Below are 17,785 nucleotides of genomic sequence, written 5' to 3' on the forward strand. Positions count from 1 at the left end.
ACATGGCTAACTCTGGGCTAGATTCATTTTAGACATAAGAAACTATGAATAACCATCAGGATGGCTAAGCAGAAAACCCAGTTGGCCTTCTCAAGAAGTGAATGGATCCATTCAGAAATATATAATTGAGCATTTCCTTCATGCTTAACACTTAGCCAGGCACCCAGAGGCAATGTGAAAGTTGTTCTGTTCTAAAGGATTTGAAAATGAGATGCCATGCAAGTCTGATGTATGTGGATTGAAGTTGAAAAGATTCTCTTACACAGATGAGAAAGGATAAACAAAAGCTGTAGGACTCAGAACATTTCATGAAGAAAATGAATTTTTAGAGAATTTGAGTGGAGAGTAGTGAAAACATTTCAGGTGAAACCAAAATCAGATGACAATTGGAAACAGGATCTAATTGGATATTTTATCAACAGAAAAGAGGAATGAAGGATTTATTTGCCTTTTCCAGTATGAAATGATCTCACATTATATTTGATTAGCATATGTACATTCAAAGTGCTTTCACAATATTTTATTTAATCCTGACACAAAGTCTGAAAAATTGGCAAGTTGATCTCATTTTATAGATGACAAAACTTGAGTTTTGAAGAGGTTAAATGACTTTCTAAATGCAATTTTAAAAAATAGACTAGCATTTCCCATGTCACTACAAATACTGCTACTTCCAGATAATTTTATGTGCTTTTAATCAAGTTTTGTTGTGACTATAATTTTTTAACTCAACTTCCCTCAGGATTCTTTCAATTTTTTTTAAGACCCTGAGTTCAAACTAAATATGATGGCTAATTAGAAAGAATGAACTGGAGTTTTTTAGAATTGGAGGCATCAAAGAAAAATTGTCCCCTCCTTAGCAAGGAGAACATGCAGCTGTTCCAAATGTTTTTGAATTTGCACAGACCCAAAATAAGTATGCTTGTGGTAGAACACAAACCTCTAAGGTTTTTACTTGAATCTGTTGTTTGCATGTAAAATTAGAATTGATTTTAACATAATGGAAAATTATTGATGTTTGTGGAATGAATCTATATCAATCTGAATTTATTTTACCTCAGACTTTAAGATTAAAACTCTAATTTTACCAGGCAGATTAACATTCCATTTAAATTTTTATCTGTGACAGCTTTCTCTAAATGCCTTAAAAATAACAGTCTGCTTCTGTAGCACCAATTTTATAGCTGAAGCAAGTGAAACTTAAAAATGGCTGCCTTATGTGTCCGCCAAAGAATGGGATGACAGCTTCATTAACCCCAAAATTGAAGATTATGCTTGGAAGGGGAAGCGGTATATCCAGGTTTTTGTTCATTGGTTTATTTTGTTCATTGATCTTACTTGGTATACATAAGCTGTTAGTAGAAACCCAGATTAACTATGAGTGCAGCAGACACAATTTATATTGTGAAAGTACTTGTATTGAGGAAAAAACAACAAATATTTTCCCAGTGAACATCTGAAAATTGTGAAACAGTAGGTCTTACAGGAAATGAGAACAGGATTTGAACCAACAGAAGCTGGTTTAGGGCTTTATTCTGCTAGTCACCATGCGACTTTGAAAAAGTCATCTGGCCAACTAGTGTCTGAGTATTCCTGCCTGTCGAATGGGTAGAACAACAATAGATTGAATGAATAATACAAATAAGTCATGGAAGACAGATATTCTTAGGAGAAAGCAGAGCATGTTAAAGTCCTGAGGAAAAGGGAGAGCACGTCCTTCAGCATATTGTGGAAGTGGAGAATAAGGCAAGGAACGACATTAGAGAGGAAACCAGAAACCAGCTAAGTTAGAGCCTTAAAAGCCACACAAAGGAATTGGACGTTGTTCTGACAGCAATAACATTCACCGAGCACGCTCGGTTCACATGGCAGTGTTATCAATTTATATACATTATTTAATTATCATAAACTCCCCATGAGGAAACCAAGGATCAGAGAGGACATGAGGCTCATTAAAGAGCACAACTATTAAGTGGGAGAGCTGGGACTCAAATCACATTCTGTCTTATTTCAAAATCAAGACTTACCCACTCATAACACTGCATGTAAATATTTCAAACCCAACCGTGAGACGATCAGATTTTCATTTTAGAATGAGTTCTCTAATTTCAGACAAGAGAACCGATCTGGGGAAGAGGCCTAATTGAAGACAGATGAGTTGGGAAGCTGATTCAGCCATCTAGAAATGAGAAGATGGCAGCTGGAAGTAGGACAGAAGCAATGCCCTCAAGAGATATTTAGAAGACAGGATCGATTGGACTTGGCAATTTATTAGGTAAAGGTGAGAAGAGAAAAGCAGGAGATGAGAATGCACCCAGCTGTTTGTCTTTTAAAAACATTTCCTACATCTATCCTATCCTGTAAGTAAACTTAGACATTACTCACTGTTACTCAAAAGCACTCTGCTTTTTTTTCCTTCTGGGACTTCAATGATGCTCTATCCTCCCTGGAAAAGAAGTGCTTGCTACCCCATCCTACCCGACTAACAGGGACAATGAAATCAACCTTTCCTGCTTTTAAAGGCTTTTCTTGCTCTTCTAAACACTTGTATCTTTCACTTCCACGACTGAAATACTCATATCTCTCAGTGTCTCTGTTAAAGAACATATTGAGAACTACTTGAGTACTTTCTTTCACCTTAAATTTACTGAGTCAAAAATTTTGTCCTATTACTAATCCCTAAAGGGTAATCTTATGGCTTCTTGTACAGGTAAGGTGTTAAATCAGTGTCTGTTGAATTTATATTCAGTTGCTTATAAGGGAATGAAGTCAGATCCACTAATTTAGCAAATATTTTAATTCTTGGCTCATAAATCTCATCAGAGAGGGGTTTTTAAATTTTTTTATTTTATTTATCTATTTTATTTTTGAGACAGGGTCTTGCTCTGTCATCTAGGCTGGAGTGCAGTGGCGCAATCTCGACTCACTGCAACCTCTGCTTCTAGGGGTCAGGTAATTCTTGTGCCTCAGCCTCCCAAGTAGCTGGGATTACAGACACATGCTACCACACCTGGCTAATTTTTGTATTTTCAGTAGAGACAGAGTTTTGCCTTGTTAGCCAGTCTGCTCTCAAACTCCTGGCCTCGAGATCTGCCCACCTTGGTCTCCCAAAGTGCTGGGATTACAGGAAGAGAGGTCTTTTTTATGCCATCTGAAGGAACTCTGTGACTCATAACCCCTGTTTTTCTCTATCTCATTTCTGTGTTTTACTTCCTTCATAGCAGTTATTGCTATCTGAGCAAGACTGACTACATAATTACACAATACTTAATAAACAAATACATAATTAGGTCCAGTTCAAAATGCAATGAAAATGCAGTCCTCTCGTTAAAAGTTATAAAGAGTTTCAGGAAGGCAAAAGCAAAGCATTAAGCCAAGTGTGTAGCCCTTCTAAAGTCAGGGCCCTGTGTGATCATATAGGTCATATGCCCATAATGTTGGCCAGCAGGTAATTATCTCTTAAATTGTATGGTTTCTATTTCTTTCATGTCTCTCCCTCTTTCCATTCAACTCCATGGAAAAAGGGAGCATACCTGTCTTATTCTCAGTGCCTCATGGGAGATAAAAGATTGGGAGATGATAGCTACCTGATAAGTATTTGTTGATTAAATAATTATTTTAGGTTTGAGTCTCACATTCTGAAACTCTTGAGGGTAAATCGTCCTGTCAAAACTCTTTCTTCCATGTAATTTGATATGATGGTTCTAATCTTGCAACACAGTGTATCTAAGAGATGATGAAGATAGGTTTGTTTGTTTGTTTTTAATTAAAAACCAACACTCACCATGTTGAATAGAGCTGATTATTATCCCTAGGATATATCCCTGGACTAAATGTACCAGGAAGACTCAATTACCACCACCCCCTTAAGGCAGTCCTTCCCTAAATGTATTTGATATTCTGTAGCCAATAATTTTAAGGATATTGCTACTCATTCTACCCAGTACCTATTTTTTGACGCAAAGACCTTAATTCTCCATCCTTGCCAATCTTGCCTCTTTCAAAAGCACTGAATCAGCTTTTATGAAGGAAAAGAAAGAACCTGACTGAACACAGTAAGAGGTTAATTTAAGCTATTGTTTCTGTGACACGGTACTATTCCACTAAGTGTAATATCTTCATCAGATGGAATTCAAAACTTTAAGGGAAAAGAATTATTGCCTTTCAGGCACTCAAAATACCTTTTGAGATGTACGTGAAAAAGATAATTGAAGAGTTTGGATTGTCCTTTGAGAAGATGTCAGGAGAGAGTTTGAATCCAATCAAACATTGTTTTAAATAATAGGAGGTGAATTCTCAATAGAGCTATGCAATACTCATTTCTAAAGGAAAAAGAAAAAAGGCGTTGCAAGGGAAAATTCTACTCTTTCCCTGAAAATTCTCTCAGTTTTATAAATGTGGATTCATTCCCTAAAGTCCAAAATTGAATTGGTGTCAGTGATTATGTATTACATGTAAAGGGCAAACTCACTGTGAAATATAATACAACCTGTCATTTATTAAGTGACTGTCATGTGGCAGACAGTGTGATTACTACTTTAAAAATGTTATCTAATTTTATCTTAACAATCCTGAGACAGATATCCCTCCCCTGTGCTTTACAAGTAAGGAAATCAGAGCTTAAAGAAACTTTATGTATTGACCAAGTTCACAAAGTTTAAACAGGACAGAACCAAGATTGCCACCAATGTTCAGTTGATAAACTGATATGGGTGATATGGGCTCATAGACTTTTTCAAAACAGAGAGTTTATTTAATTTCTAGTTTGGTTTTCTTTGTTTTTTTGGATAATGATGAATAAGCCTTTAATACTAAAATTCTGACAGCATAGTCCATTATAAGGTTCCATTTAATTGTATTTGTGCAAATCATTTCTTGCTTATTGCTAATCAGTTAAATGTAGAAACATGATTTAAAATAAGATGCTGCAAGATATTTTATAACTTGTTTGCCCAAAACGACTGTCCTTATCACAAATAGCTGCATGGAATAACAACCCTACATCAAGATGAATTATCTGATGCATTGTGGTATAATATGAGGTGGACTGCTAAGTTCCACTGCCAAAACTATATCCCTCCACTGATCTTTCCTCTGAAATATCCTTAGTGAAATTTATTCATCTGTTTTAAGACACTGTGTTCAGAAGTTCTTGAGAGAGTACAAAAAGTGCCCCAGAAATTGCTAACATATTGGTTCCCCAGAGCCCATAATTTATTAGACTGTCTTATCAAAAATGTGAAATTTTGTGCTAAAAGAGAGCTACTCTTTTGGGGGATGGTGCATGAGAACAGAGAAGTCCGTAAGGTACTCTGAGAAAAACAGATACAAATAAAAATATATTTAATAGAGTGAAGAGAGGTGTGGATGGAGACAAATTTGGGATGAAAGTTGGAGTTGGTGGAGTGAGAGTCTAAACCCCTTCGCATAGTGACTGGGATGAGATGAGGGCCTTGAGGAGAGTGGCCTGAGGCTGGGAAAGTAACTGTAGGAAATGTGAAAGGGAGATTACTAAAGAAGAGAACAGACTGAGATTATAATGGCCTTGGGGGATGAGAGTCTGTATCTGTGCCCAGACCTGTACGGGCTGCATGCTAGGAAGGCAACCACAGTGGCTGCAGTGCTGGCAATGTAAAGTCAAGTGAGAGGACGCTACATACATAGAAAATTAGGCAACAATTTCAGTAGGCCCGGGTGTTTGAGATGCAGTGTGGTATCATATTACACTTGTCACTTGCCACAAATACCAAATTTACCAAAAGCGAATTTGTTATCATTTGAAATAAGGCATAATTATTAAAATAAAAAAGTGGGTCATTTGTCTGTTTGTAAAACAGAAACTGATTCTAGGTAATTCTGGCCAAAAAAAGAAAAGAAAGTGTTATATATGATTGGGGATAAAATTGAGTTTTACCTAAAATTTGGCTGTATAATCACTTTTTTCTACTCTGCTGGCTCAGACATCTAGGCATAGCAGAAATATCCCGTGAATGTGGTCATAAGACATGGATTCACTATGTGCCCCTGGAATATTTCACTGACCTTTTCCTGGCCTCAGTTTCTTCACTTGTAAAATGACAGGGTTGGTTTAAGTGATTCCACAGGTCCTTCTTGCTTTCAGGGTCCTAGGGTCACTATGCATTTAGTATTTCATTTCCCTACACAGAAAACCTTTTCAAAAACACACATTTAATTCCCTAGGTATCTTTCTTGAGTGTGCATAGTGCTGAAATTCTCTGTGTTGTGAATTCTTTGGTTAATTTAAAACATTAAGAGAAATGCTGTCAGTTAACATGCAGGCATTCTCGCCATTTGCCTCTGGTGGTAATGGAAGTTGCCTGTTTATGTCCTTTCTTCAGGTGTCAGACAGCAAATACCTCCTTTCAACTTTGCAGCATACAACAATTTAGCTCTCATTTCAGAAACGTTAGCAAAAGGCTATTTCCACTTCATGTTTAATGATTTCAATGATGCCTAGTAGTAAGTGGCATTGTATTACATCCAACCATATTTTAGAGTAAAAGAGTAATTCGGCTGCTTTTGTTTAGACAGTTCTGGATATTGATGATGATCTTCATAGGCACTATTTCCACACAAACCCACAGAAAATGCTTAAAATTGAGAAGAAAATAACATAGTTTGCTAGCTTAGGATTTATTTTATATTTGGGTGGTAATCTTAGAAGGCACAATTTTATGAGACAAAAGTCTTTGTTTTCACCCTTGCCTTAATTATTGTAAAAAAAAAAAAAAAAAGACACAATGCTATGTATCCTCAGGGAATTTATTGCAAACTCTAATATATTATTGGGAATTGAATAGGAACACAAACTATGTCCCCATCTGGAGTTTAATATGCAATCTATTTTATGTCTATTTTGATGGAAACCCACCTTGTGGTTCATTTCTTTTTCAGGTTAATGGCATATTTATTTTTATAGTCCAACACACGCACACATACACACACACAAAGAGGTTTTGCAGCTGTGGTGGAAAAAGAAAGCAAACGTATATATTTGGCCTACTTTTCATTTGATGAAGGCATGCATGCGCCCACACTTATTCTAAGCCCCAATTTAGGTCACTGAACATCACCCAGTCAGTTTATCACAGCAGCTTCTGCTTGTAGCACAACTGTGGTTGCAGAGTTCTGCTGCATGTGCTTCTTGTTTGCATGTGTATGCAGGAAAGCATGCTGGGAAGCCCATGACATGTGGCAATAATAGTTTTAATATACAGTAGTAAAATGTTGTCATTATTCAACTCCTAGGGTAAGTGTATATAAATAACAAAACTAAAATACAGTTTCAACGAACCAGCATCATGGTTGCTTTATGGTGTCTTTTTCTAATTCTAATCCCTAGAACTTCCTGTTTAAAAGCCTCTTTTCCCTCCACCAGCAAAAGCCACATGCCCCTCTTTTCCTAGCAAGGAATTCATAGTCAGGTTCTGGCTGCTCTGGTTTTTGCTCTTCTTATATTTTTAATAAGGATCACATGTGTGGATTTCTTCCCAATGGGGAATGCTTGTGTATTTCTGTGTGGGGAAGGGGAGACATAGAAAGGATCCAATGTAAGCTGGACATAGGAAACAAAAAGATGAAATATGAATGGCAATGACACAAATCATTTTTCTTTTGATATATATGTCTAGAAGTATTTTATTTTTGGTGTACATTTCCATTGATTTCTGAGTTCAAATCACAGAACGAACTTTCTTTTAATGTAATTTCTGTCTGTGATTTATAGCAAAGCTGTGTACTGAATTTCAAGCACCCATTACTGAAATACCATATGGACTGAATGCATATTTCATTGTATCGATTTGTGCCAGTAACCTCTGGTCAGGAAGGCTACTTCATTTATCTAAGCAACTGATGCTGTCTTTAAAGAAATCTAGCATTTATTGAATTTGTATAAGGCTGCTTAGTGAACCTTACCATAATTTTCATTGTGCCATATTACCTTACAAATGTGTTTGATAAAACACTTATTAAAAATGTGTTTCATATTTTCTTCTCACAGGTAGTAAAAGATGGTAGTCAGTCAGGCCAACATATACATTTCATTCATTCACATGCTTTTAAATAAAATATTTAGATTCAATATTAGACCAAAGTTTTTTATCTTTATCTGTATTGTATATGATGAAAATATATTAGAAACCTTAGACATTTTTCATCTAAAATATGAGTTTATATATGGATTAAAATCATTGAGATACTGATATCCAGCAAATTTGAAAATCAGCTGCTCCCATGGTACTCTATTGGGATTTGAAAGTAACCAGTCCTAGGCTTTTCTATGATTTCTTGGGAAGTAGATTTTTCAGCTTGTTGTAGTTACTGATTCTCCCTTATGGTGGGTTCCTTTGCTTTTGTGGCTTGTACTTTTTATATTATGAGTTCATCTTAGTGACTTGTTGTTTTTCAGTAGAAATTTTAAGTGCTCTCAGTTCCAGCAGTCTCCTTTAATTTCTTTTTTGAATTTACTTCTGTTTACTCACCAGCTGTCTTACTGGTCTGGAATTAGTTTAATTTTTATGGCTTTTAAAAATTATATTCAATTTAATACTGCATATTTGAAGTGGTAAATGATTTCCATGTCAGGTTACCGGACCATGTTACTAGGAGTGGCCCAAGCACACAGTTCCAGATTTAGAGAAACTCAAGGTAAAATAAAATATTCATATGCATAAAAAATTACCTAATTCCAATGTAATACGTTCAATGATAAAGATATATTAAAAGTTGCTATTGGATATTGTTTTGGATTATGTATGCCAGAGGAGTGGCAGGGGCATAAAATATTATCATAGAATAACCCTGACTTTATAAAAATACTGTAGGAATAATATACTGAGATAAGCTCAGCACACATATATTTGTCTTTATATTAAAATAAAAAAGCATAATATGGGAATATTACTCATCTGTCTTTGTCAGATAAGAATATTCTAGAATAAAGACACATTTCAGAAAAGTTATACTTCAATAATTGTGTCTAAGTTTTGATGAAAGAAAGTTCAGTCTCTTATATTCTTGATAAATACTGATCTTTTAAAAGGCCTTCATATATTTTGCAGTACATTGCGTGATATAAAAAGTCTCTAACACACCAGACTAATACGAATATTGGGAAATTTATATTACTTAGAAGGAAATAATTAAAAAATAGAATGACAGGAAAAACAAAATAATATTACTGAGAACCCACTTTGTGCCAGACAGTATGAGGGATGTTTTATGTTCATTATTTTATTTAATGTTCACAATCATTATTTTTGAAAGATGAGAAAAACAGCCTAAAATCTAAAACTAGTAAATGGCAGTATTGATTTTCAAACAGTGTTCTGTCTGAAACCCCAGATCCCTATTCTTTCCTTAATATAATACCTCTTAATATAATGTCGGGTTCCTTAAAATATATTTTATCACAGCATTTACTAAGAAGTAAGTGGAAGCTGATGAAAATTATTCTTTTGTTTTCCTTTCTTAATTGAAATGAATCCGCTAATTGAGAGTGAGAGTTTCAATTTTATTATGATGTTTTAGGGCTCTGAACAAACAAGTAATGCAGGTATGAATCTCAATAAGGACACATTTGTAAACACGGCACATACATTTTAGAATCATTTATATTTGAGCTGTATGGGTTGGAAAAAAATGCTTGTCGTGCTTATGATTTTCTTAAATGCTTTCTCATAAATGGTGTTTTGTTTTAGATTTTTCTGGTTCAGTTGAGTGCAGTTTCCAGCTGATTCAAAAGTTTAAGAAGTGATACCCAATTTGCACATATAATAATTTCCTTTGCTGTCAGAATGTTTAAGAAAACAATGAAAAACAAAAACAAAATTGTGAGAAGCATCAATAATGATTCAATCAGTATACTGATAAAGTAAATTTCCTGTATTTTTTTCTCTCTACTGCCAATGTTACTTTCATAGTTTTTGTTCATGCATTTGCAGAATCCTGTCTCTTAAAATTAACCAGTTTAGCTGTACTTCTAGGTAACTTACCCCACAGGCAGATTGCCTCTCTGTTCTTATAATGTCAATAAAAATTAAAAGTCTTCCACTTTCCAAGTATTTGGGTTTTTAAAAAATTACTACATTATAATTTTTCCTTATATCTAACCGCAATTTTACAAGATAATTATGTGAGAGGCAAGGAAATAAAGTTCTTTTATCATAAATATAGTAACACAATTGCAACTAGCTTTTATGCAGTGATTAGTGTGTGCAAGGAACTGAAATGAGTTTATGTGTGTTAGATAATTTATTCCTTGCAAAAATCATGTGAGGGAGATACTCTGATTCCAAATTTTACAGAGGAACAAGTAAAGAAACTGAGTCTTAGCAGCGTGAAGGCTACAGAGGGAATAAACAGTGGCACTAAAAGTGAAACTTGGCTTTTTGACTCTATATTCTAAATCACTATGGTATAACAATTTCAAAAAAATAGATTTTGTGTTGATTGTAGAAAATTTAGGATAGGACAAAAATTTCTTCATGTCCTATTATTCGGAAGTATCCACTTTTATTTTGATAAATCTGGTATACTCGATGTAGATACCCTGTTTATATTTTCAACAAACTTTTACATGTATCATAATTAAACATGTACAAATATGTTTATAGAACCATTATTTATAATCATGTTAGGTGGAAACAACCCATGTCATTAATAGTAAATTGGATGAATTTGCCATTGTATATTCGTATATTAGAATTCTACACAACAATGAAAATGAGTAAACAACTATCATATATGATGTCATTATGGTCGATGCTCAGAAATGGAGCCAAAAAAGCCAGACACCAAAAACAGACATGCTTTTAGGTGATTTGTTTAAATTTCAGATATCGATAAGCCAATCTATAGTATTATAAATCAGGTAATGAGGGCTTGAACTTAAATGGTGGTGGTAAGCCTATCTAATTTATCCAAAAACAGTATTTTATGAAATAAGTACTATTACTATTCCTATTTACTTATGAGAAAACTGAAGTTCAGAGAGGGTAAGTAATTTACTAATTTTCACAATGCTAATGGCAAACTCCTAATTCAAATCTAATCTGTTGAGCTCCAGAGCTCCAGTGCTCAGCATTATAATAGACAAGAATCAGAAAAAAATGCCTTTTTTATGGAAGACACATTCATCTCAAAAAAAAAAAAAGAAGAAAGAGTTCATATTAGATATTTTTTCAAGCCTACTGTTCCTTAAACATATTCTTTATCTCCACTATAAAATTGCTCATTAATATTCTCCTTCCCCACAGACTCTTTCCTCAAGCATCCAACTTGGTCAGTCTCTCTTATCCCAAATCACTCTTTCAATCCTGCTCCCTGCTCTCAAAAACTTGCTTTAATCCTCTTGCTTTTGGGAATGGTATTGAAAACTCAAGAACATATCAAACATATCAAAATTCTCCCTCTTATCAGTTTGAAATTGTGAAGAAAGAAAGAGGCTGATCTACACTGGAAAAATGAGTAAATATTGTGAATGTGAGATGTCTTGATTTCAGTGAAAAGGTAGAAGTTTGTAGAAAAGATGGAGGAAGCTTTTCTCAATATTTCTTGAAGGCTGACATTTTTCAACCATGTAGTATTCTTCTATCTCTTACTTCCTTTATTCTTTCTGTTTATTTACTTCATGGAATAGAACTTCAGCTTACTGTTTACTTAAAGTTTAATGTTCTAAGCCTTCTAATTGAGAGTGAAAGACAGAGGCAAAAGAAGGCAGATTTTGAAAGTCCCTAAGCCGAAATCAAAGTAATGGCCTAAACAATGATTGGCCCTTACCATCTTTTTAACAGCACTTTTCAGGTGATAATTTTAAGTGTTTCAAAAACATTTGTCTTCTTAGGTATGTAAACATTCTCCTTAAAATCCTATTTTAGCTATTCAATTTTCTCAGTATATTTTATTCCTTTAAATAGAGTGCAAAGGTAAATTTTAACATTAGCCCTTCATATTCCAAACCAAAGTTATCCAAATAATACATTTTTAATACACAGGGAAAATAATAGCAAAATTAAATGGCAAACTTGAGATTTTTTTTAGCACAGATTAGTAAACATGCAGAAAATATGCAAAGCTCTAGTGTTTACAATGTTTTAGCAAATCACAAATTATCTCAAGAAGGAGAAAAGCCAAAGGACAAACATCAATACACATTCCAAGGCTACATAAAAATGATTTCAGTGTTGGAAAAAATTCTTAGATGGAAACAATGATGATAATGGGGGAAAATACATTTTGTTAAACTGTCTCCCCCAAGGTACAGGATAAAAATTCAATTTTGCACCAACCACAATAATGTCTTCTAGAGAGCATGCTTTATTCACAGCTTTATTTTGCTTTAAAAAAGAATAATCTAACAGAGCACAAACCCAAACTATAACTTAGCTAAAGCACAAGTCCTGAATTTACAATTTTATTAATTGAAACTGAAGCAGATTTACCCAGGCTAATGTTATAAAGCATGCCCCAGAGCAGAATGTTTCCCATGAAATGTGTTTCTAGTGATGTCTATCTACATAGTTCTGTTTAATTTAGGATTAAAGGGATTCTAATTATTTTCTTTATTTTCACCTGATTTCTTCTACTGGAGTTAGATGGACATTGTTGCTTTCCCTACAACTTCTATGGTGATTGGTAACCCTCGAGGAACCTGAGAATCCATCACCTTAATCAAGAAGCCATTGCAATTTTCCATGTTCAGTTATAACTTGCAAAAATAGGATCAAATAAAGAGAAAAATATTAAGCTGCAACTACATTGTAAATTTGTTGTATCTCCTTTTCCCAAAATGCATAGCAGAGAAAATCAATATCATAATGTTATTTATTCCTACTGAAGAAATTGTGAGTTTTAGATTTTGAAAGGAATTGGGAGGAAATGAAGGAGAGTGTTTCCTATAAGAAATGCTGAATGTCTGGAATAATAAAGAGCTGGTGAAAATTGACAAATCATTAGGATGCCACTGGGATGTTATGCTGAATCCAGAAATGATGGGGAAATAAGCATGATTTTATGGAATCTAAACCACAAACCAGTTGATTTTGTTCATTGGAGCACAAAGCACAGAACGTGGCATAAAGTAGGGACTTGGAAAAGACTAAATTAAACCATCCCATCTAGCACAGGGCCACATAATTTTGTTGCAACATGTCTTCAGTTCCCACTCTTAATATCAGGACTTCTTGGGGCTCTGGCCTAAACTCTCTAATGTGCTACCTATGTACTCTCCAGTTCCCTTGTCTTCATACATGATCTCTGTGATAATGATTCTCAATGTTTATCTCTAGTCCTAGACTCTCCACTGAACTACAGGTTTCCGCATCCAACTTCCTACTTGACACTTGTACTTATGTATCTAACATATGTCCCACCTAAAATGGCTAAAATGTATGTTGACTCTAATCAACACAGCTGATACAGATATAGTAATCATGTATTTTTCCTATTCCAGTCTTGCTCATCTCAGTAAATACCACTAATATCCACTTAGTTACTAATATTCCAAACCAGCAATAATCCTTAATATCTTTTTTTCAGTCATTACTCTCTAATCCATTGGCAAGTCTTGTTCCACCTTCAAAATATATTCCAGATCTATACCAGTCTCTCCAGTTTTCTCCATCTCCAGCTACACTTTAGTCTAAATCACTACCAGCTCTTGCCTGGAAAGGTTCAAAACTGATCTCCCAGTTTTTGCTCCTTCCTTGGCTTTCAGTTTTCTACAGAGTAGCCGGAGGCATGTTTAAGACAAAACCATAATGTCACTCAACTTCTTAAAACCCTCCAATGACTTTGCATTGCCCTTGGACTATAAACCCAAATTTCTTGGCCCTGGCCTACTTGCACTCCTTAATCTGGCCACCTACCTCTCTAAATAATGTATTTTTTACCACTCTATTCTGCTTTCTAGATTCTAGTCACATTGGCCTTCTTTCTGTTGCTTGAATATAAGTGCATACAAGTCCTTGTATACTAACTATTCCTTTACATAAACATTCTGTCTTCTCACCTTGCATGGCTGGCTTGTTCTGTGTTGCTCAGTCCTGCCCATCCAATCTAAATATTCCTCCTTTGAGCTATATTCCATGTTTTATCTTCTCCATTTCACTAATTATCTGAAATTATCTTATTCCTTTATTTGTTTAGCTGTGTATGGTCTTTCTCTTGCCTCTCCATGCCACAATAATGTAAGTAGGAAACATGTCCACATGGTTACCACTATATTCCCAATGCCTAAAATAGAATACAAAATATATTAGGTGTTAAAAATATTCGTTTCATAAACAAACATTTAAATTTTGTTTAATTAATAAAAAAATTAATAAATTATCTTACTCATTTTATCCCACTGTATTTACTTACTGATTTGTTTGATATTACACCACTGTTTATTCACTGGATTTATCACATGGTTAAAATATTTTTTACAATGTAAGAGAACAGGGAGAAATGAAATAGAGTCATTTTTTATAGAAGTGCATGGAGGTGTGGAGAGTGATTATGCAGTGCTTTCAAAATCTAAGACGTGCATCTTACTTCAGATATGATTCGCTTCCTGGAGAGAGAGAGAGACAGAGAGAGAAAGAGAGAGAGAAAATATATCAATATTTAGAAATGTATCACAACTTATACACGTGATATCACAATTGTTGAACATTATTCGTACATTATTCTTTTAAGATTAGTTCTGGTTTTGTTTTTTGTTTTTGTTTTTGTTTTTGTTTTTGTTTTGAGACAGAGTCTTCCTCTGTCATCTAGACTGGAGTATAGTGGCACAATCCCAGCTTACTGAGACCTCTGCCTCCTGAGTGCAAGCAATTCTCCTGCCTCAGCCACCCAAGTACCTGGGATTACAGCCTTGTGCCATCACACCCAGCTAATTTTTTGTATTTTTAGTAGAGATGGGGTTTTGCCATATTGGCCAGGCTGTTCTTGAACTTCTAACCTCAAGTGATCCACTCGCCTTCGGCTCCCAAAGTGCTGGGATTACAGGCATGAGACACCACACCTGGCACCTCATTTTTTTTTCTCCCTATTAGACAAATGTTGAACCATCTCACCGTAATTTTCACATCCCATATGCCCTCTCACTACATTATTTTTCATTGCTTCTCTGAGCAACATTATGGATAATTTCTTCAGCTCTGCTTGCCCATTAATTCTTCCTTTAGTTGTGTTTAATATATTGGTTTATTTACTCAATTTCAATTATTTCATTTTTCTGAAAATTGGTACCCATTGAAAATTGTCTTATTCTTCTGATATGTCTTTCACATATTTGCTCAGACATCTTTTATTTTTAATAATTTTAAATACTCATTTTATAATCTATGTTTGGAATTGCATTATCTCAATGTTTTGGTATTTCTAATCTTGATCTTGATCTTTGTACTGACTTTCACTTAAGATTTCCTCATGTGTTTTATAACTATGGATTTGAGCTTCTACTTAACAGGACTTTATATTTATAAATCCTAAGTGTTCTCTGTGGAGAATGTACCCTTCCAGAGGAATTTGGTGATTAAATGTATGAGGTAACAACACAGGAATACTTTTTTTGTTAAATCTCCCTTTAGGATTTCTTTGTCCTTGTGGGTGGTATAAATTCAAACCTGAAACATTTGTGACAGATTTTTAGGAGAGACTTTTTATCACTTCTCCTAGAGATCCCAGTGCTCTTCTTTAAGATCGAAAAATGTTGCAGGGAACATCTAAATATCACTGACTGCATATTAACCATCTCCACTTTTTTCTTCAGTTTTGGCCACTGGACATTTCTGTACTATATTTTTTTCAAGGATGCATTACAGTATTTGTCATATTTTATGCCAGTATTTCAAATATGTTTTGCATTAAGATTGTTTACTGTCGGTTTACAATATCTGACACATCTTTTTGGCAAAAATGAACCAACTTTCATTTGTATTTTTATGTTTGCCCCGTAATAAACATAAAGAACTCACAATTATGACTGCCTTAGTCCATTCTCACACTGTTACTATGATCTGCCTGAGACTAGGTAACTTATAAAGGAAAGAGGTTTAATTGACTCACAGTTTTGCATGGCTGGGGAGGCCTCAGGAAACTTAAAATCATGGCGGAAGGAGAAGCAAACATGTCCTTCTTCACATGATGGCAGAAAGAATTGCCGAGCCAAGAGGGAAAAATCCCTTATTAAACTACCAGATCTCGTGAGAACTCACTCACTGTCAGGAGAACAGCAGCATAGAGGTAACCACCCCCATGATTCAATTGCCTCCCACTGGGTCCCTCCCAGGACACATGGGGATTATGGGAACTACAATTCAAGATGTGATTCCGGTGGGTACATAGAAAAACCATATCAATGACTGGAGGAAGAGTTATTTGTACTTCAGGGGAAAAAAAATAAGACATAACATTTGGACTTCTTGTTTTACAGAGAAAGGCTGGTCTGTATTTTTGGCTCAGGCTGTTTAAACAATATATATAGTAAGGTCAGTCATACTAATTACCCTTCATACCCAGTTCCTTTCCCCGTTACCATTCACCTTTTGCCACTTCAGTCCAAATCCTGGACTTAGTCCTGACTGATGTGAGAAATAAGGACTGGAGTTTTGGTATGAGAAAAAGGAAATGCCAAAGAAAGAGAAATCTGATGTAATTAGAAAAGAGGGGGATTTCTCTGATTACTTGTGTATATATATATCTGTATATATGTGTGCATATGTGTATGTGTGTGTGATAGAGACAGATTATTATGTATGCATGTATGTATTTCAGTGATATTACTGAAACTCATAAGAATTTCATTGCAAAAATAATTTTCTATGCCCAGAATGGGTACCTATTTGCATTTATTTTTATAATTATTTCTATAATTGGTTCTACAAGTCAATACTGAAATAGCTGGCTTATTCCTACCACCTGCCTAGTACAGACATACAGAGAAGGTAATAATATATATTTAGTTTTTTCTTCACTATATTTTCCAACAAATCATATGATCACAATATTGGGACAATATCCAACTTAGTATTCTGTTCCTGCATTCAAATGCCAGGATTCTTTTATAGAAAATAGACACCCTTTATAAGAATTAAATGGTCGAATATGGAGAAGTGGATGGGTAATTCTAAAGGTTATTTGAATAAATTTGCATCTGAAAAGTTCTCAGGAAACTTCTTTTAAGAGAAACTTTCTGTAGGTGCGTATGCTATCCATAAATCAATTGATTTGGTTTGACTCCATTTCCTCACTCTTACCAGCATCACTAGAGTCAAAGCAAAAGCTCCAAAATTGTTTACAGTATCTTCCTTCTTCTCTCAATCAATAGTTATACATTTAGTAATTATCTTTTTTAACTGGAAGGATTTCTATATTTTCCAGATGCCACTCTCAGGAGCTAATCAAAATCCTGTAGGGGGTGGGGAGATGTGGTGGAAATGAATGGAAAAGATAATTGACCTGAAAAAATTTATTTTTTTGGTTAGATAAAGGAAGTGAATTAGATCCACAGTTAACAATTATACATCATTGAAATATGTTGTAGTATTACAAGGACGGATTTTGATTGGTCCTATTATCTGGTGTTTTCAATCATGTGAAAGAAAATCTCGTTTTAGATGTCCTCAGAACAGGTACTGGGGACATTTAAATATTCCCTGCTTTATATTTCTCTCTGGGGAGAGTATCTTAGTTAAATTTTGGTTGCCATTTGAGTAAAATAGACGACTGCCGTTGAGTCATTATTTGTAGGAAGCCATAGATCTCTGCTGTTCCT

At 34.7% G+C, this 17,785-nt stretch overlaps 1 protein-coding gene across 1 annotated transcript in view; it reads left to right on the forward strand.

Moving 5' to 3' along the window:
• The window catches only part of PTPRD (protein tyrosine phosphatase receptor type D), a 1,191,315-nt gene that overhangs the window by 81,348 nt on the left and 1,092,182 nt on the right, over positions 1 to 17,785 (forward strand). The window lies entirely within an intron of this gene.

This window comes from Pongo pygmaeus, chromosome 13 (genome assembly GCF_028885625.2).
Source record: "Pongo pygmaeus isolate AG05252 chromosome 13, NHGRI_mPonPyg2-v2.0_pri, whole genome shotgun sequence".
Lineage (NCBI taxonomy): Eukaryota > Metazoa > Chordata > Mammalia > Primates > Hominidae > Pongo > Pongo pygmaeus.